The sequence below is a fragment of the Salmo salar genome, chromosome 10 (genome assembly GCF_965601325.2).
Source record: "Salmo salar chromosome 10, fSalSal1, whole genome shotgun sequence".
Lineage (NCBI taxonomy): Eukaryota > Metazoa > Chordata > Actinopteri > Salmoniformes > Salmonidae > Salmo > Salmo salar.
In genome coordinates, this window is record NC_138300.1 from 42775863 (window position 1) to 42779636 (window position 3774).

Below are 3774 nucleotides of genomic sequence, written 5' to 3' on the forward strand. Positions count from 1 at the left end.
CAGGTTCTCAGGGTTGTCATGTTCAGTTACATAATTGTAGTTCTGTGATAACCAGCAGGTGTCACTATAACCCTGTTATTGTATCAGATATGGCCAGATAAGTTTGAGAGTCTTTTCAAATCAAATTTTATTGGTCACATATACATATTTAGTAGATGTCATTACGGGTGTAGCGAAATGCAACCCATCATTAATAAAAACGTTGCTATTCATGAAAAATGCTTTGATCCGTTGACGTGTGTATTGTACATGTATATGTAACACAATTCTCACTAAAGAAGCCTGCATGTAAATATTACAGACGCATAGGGACCTGTAAGCTTTGAGAGCTGAAAATTGCTATTTTTTTTCTCAGGTCATTGGGACTGTCTCTCGGCTGTCCCATCTCTAGATGTGTGTGTGTGTGTATGGACACCCCTTCAAGTTAGTGTATTCGGCTATTTCAGCCACACCCGTCGATGACGGGTGTATAAAATCGAGCACACAGCCATGCAATCGCCATAGACAAACGTTGGCAGCAGAATGACCTTACTGAAGAGCTCCATGACGTTCAACGTGGCACCGTCATTTCAAACAAATCCGTTAGGCCAACTGTAAGTGCGTTATTGGGAAGCGGAAACGTCTAGGAGCAACAACTGCTCAGCCGCGAAGTGGTAGGCCACACAAGCTCACAGAATGGTACTGCCGAGTGCTGAAGCATGTAGCACATTAAAGGCTGCTTCCTATATGCATAGACTTGAAATCACTGGCCACTTTAATAAATGAAACACCAGTCACTTTAATGTTTTCATATCTTGCATTACTCATGTATATACTGTATTATATTCTACTGTATCTTAGTGGAGCCGCTCTGCATTGCACGTCCATATATTTATCAGGGATGCAAACCTTTCGGTGCAATTCGCCGTTTTGGATCCAAAATAGGTGACACATGATTCGTATAGATCTGATGAGAAGTTTGGGAGGGAGGGGGGGGCTTTGGATCAGACTACTGGCTGTAAGCAAACGAGTGAAGCGCGTTTGGAGCAATACTTGCTGTATCAAAAAAGTTTTTTGGGGGGGGGCTTTGGGGCAGAGTACTGGCTGTAACCGAATGAGTGATGCGCGTTTGGCGCAATACTGGCTGTATTCAAGGTTCAGCCAATCGTAACAGCAGAATGCCGCAGGCGACTAAAGAGAAGGACAACCAATTTGCTAGTTACAGCATCAGCGCGTGCTCTGGAAAGACGGCAGCGAGTAGAACGTCTGTTTGCCAGTTACAGCAGCGCGTCCCCTGAACGATAACGAAGAGGTAGGGGAGAAGCCTGACCACGGAGACAGGGGTAATAAGGTGATGAAGCATACTTCATGAGCTGTAACCGAAAAACAACTTGTATTTGGAAAGTTTGAGGTGAGGGAGAAAGTGTGGTGGAACAAGTATTGTTAGCATTGTTAAAACCTCTTAGGGATCCCTTAAGCGCGACTCCCACTCGAATCCCGTTAACGGGATTGATTTGACAACATCCAGTGAAATTGCAGCGTGCCAAATTCAAACTACAGAAATATCAATATTCAACATTTACGAAAATATAAGTGTAATACATCAAAATAAAGCTTAACTTCTTGTTAATCCAACCGCTGTGTCAGATTTCAAAAAGGCTTTATGGCGAAAGCAGACCATGCGATTATCTGAGGACAGCGCCCCGCATACAAACAAATGAAAATAATTTTTCAACAAGGCAGGTGCGACACAAAAGTCAGAAATAGCCATATAATAAATGCCTTACATTTTGAAGATCTTCTTTTTGCAATCTCAAATGTCTATGACACAATGAATGGTCGTTTTGTTCGATAAATTCCTTCTTTATATCCCCAAAATGTCCATTTAATTTGGCGCGTTTGATTCAGAAATACACCGGTTCCAACATGACTACAAAGTATCTAATAAGTTACCTGTAAACTTGGTCCAAACATTTCAAACAACGTTTCTAATCCAACTTCAGGTAACCTAAAATGTAAATAAACGATAAAATTTAAGACGGAATAAACAGTTTCTAATACGGATAAAAACAACGTGAAGCGCGCTCCAGTTCACACGCAACAAAAGACTAAAGCCCTTCAGAGTGACGCCTACAAAGAACAGCCCAACTTCTTCATTTCTCAAAAGAAAAACATTGAACAATTTCTAAAGACTGTTGACATCTAGTGGAAGCCATAGGAACTGCAATCTGGGCCCTAATAAATCAGTTCTCCCATAGAAAACAATTGGATAACACAATGACCTAAAAAAAAGAAAATCCCTGGATGGATTGTGCTCTCGGGGTTTCGCCTGCCAAATCAGTTGTTATACTCACATACATTATTCCAACAGTTTTAGAAACTTCAGAGTGTTTTCTATCCAAATCTACTAATTATATGCATATCCTAGCTTCTGGGCCTGAGTAGCAGGCAGTTTACTTTGGGCACACTTTTCATCCGGACGTGAAAATACTGCCCCCTATCCCAGAGAGGTTTTAAGTAACGATATCTTGCTAGCTGGATCGAATTCTCTTTTAGCTAAATTAGCCAGAGAAACCTATAGAGGTGAAAGGAACACCACACACTTTCCCTCTTTCTCACTTTTTCAATACAGTGGATAAAAATGGGTATGCCAGGTGTTCTCTGTCTGAAAGAGATCAATTATGCCAACAAAGGGTCTCATGTTCTGCTGCTGGCACATTGTAGAACAGATGTCCACAGGCAGATAGTGTACAATGTAACCTGCTGTGTAGCCCAAGGATATAGCTTTTCAAGTGTTGAACTTGATAGTAGCCTTGTGCACTTGATCGATGTCTGCTGGTGGCCACTATAATAGAGCAAAAATAGAATGCTGGTTTGTTTCATTTTATTTCTACTTTAAGATGTTTTTTTCCCAAGTGCAATATTTAGATGTGTGTGTGTGTGCGTTCTATTGTACAGGCTGTCATGGCTAACTGCAATATTAGTGTATTTTTTTTTCTCAATACTTGAGTGTCATTTGCAGTAAAATCTAGGCAACAAATTACATTGGATTGCTTTCTTTACATTTTTTAGCTGTGAGTTAAGTTCACATTAACCACTTTTTATTTAACACAGAGACTGATCATGTAGATCATTTTCTTTGTTGTTTTAATTTGTTAAAAGCTGCATTTCCCCCTAGCAGGGATTTTTTTTTTCATGTTTCGGTGCAACAAACAGGTGTCACCTTTTTGGGCCCTCACCAGTTTGCATCCCTGATTTTATATATTCTTAATTTATCATTCCTTTACTTAGATTTGTGTGTATTGGGTATATGTTGTGAAATTGTTAGATATTAAGGAACTGCAGCGGTCTAAGGCACTGCATCTCAGTGCCAGATGTGTCACTACAGACCCTGGTTCAATTCCAGGCTGTATCACAACCGGCCGTGATTGGGAGTCCCATAGGGTGGCGCGCAATTGGCCCAGCGTTGTCCGGGTTAGGGTTTGGCCTGGGTAGGTCGTCATTGTAAATAAGAATTTGTTCTTAACTGACTTGCCTAGTTAAATAAAATAAAAAAAGAGACTGCACTGTCGGAGCTAGAAACACAAGCATTTTGTTACACCCGCAATAACATCTGCTAAACATGTATGTGACCAATCAAATTTGATTTGATTTCGAGGAGGAATAATGGTCTGGGGCTATTTTTCATGGTTCGGGCTAGGCCCCTTAGTTCTATTGAAGGGAAGTCTTAATGCTACAGCACACAATGACATTTTAGACGATTCTGTGCTTTCCTGTTTCAGCATGACAATGCCC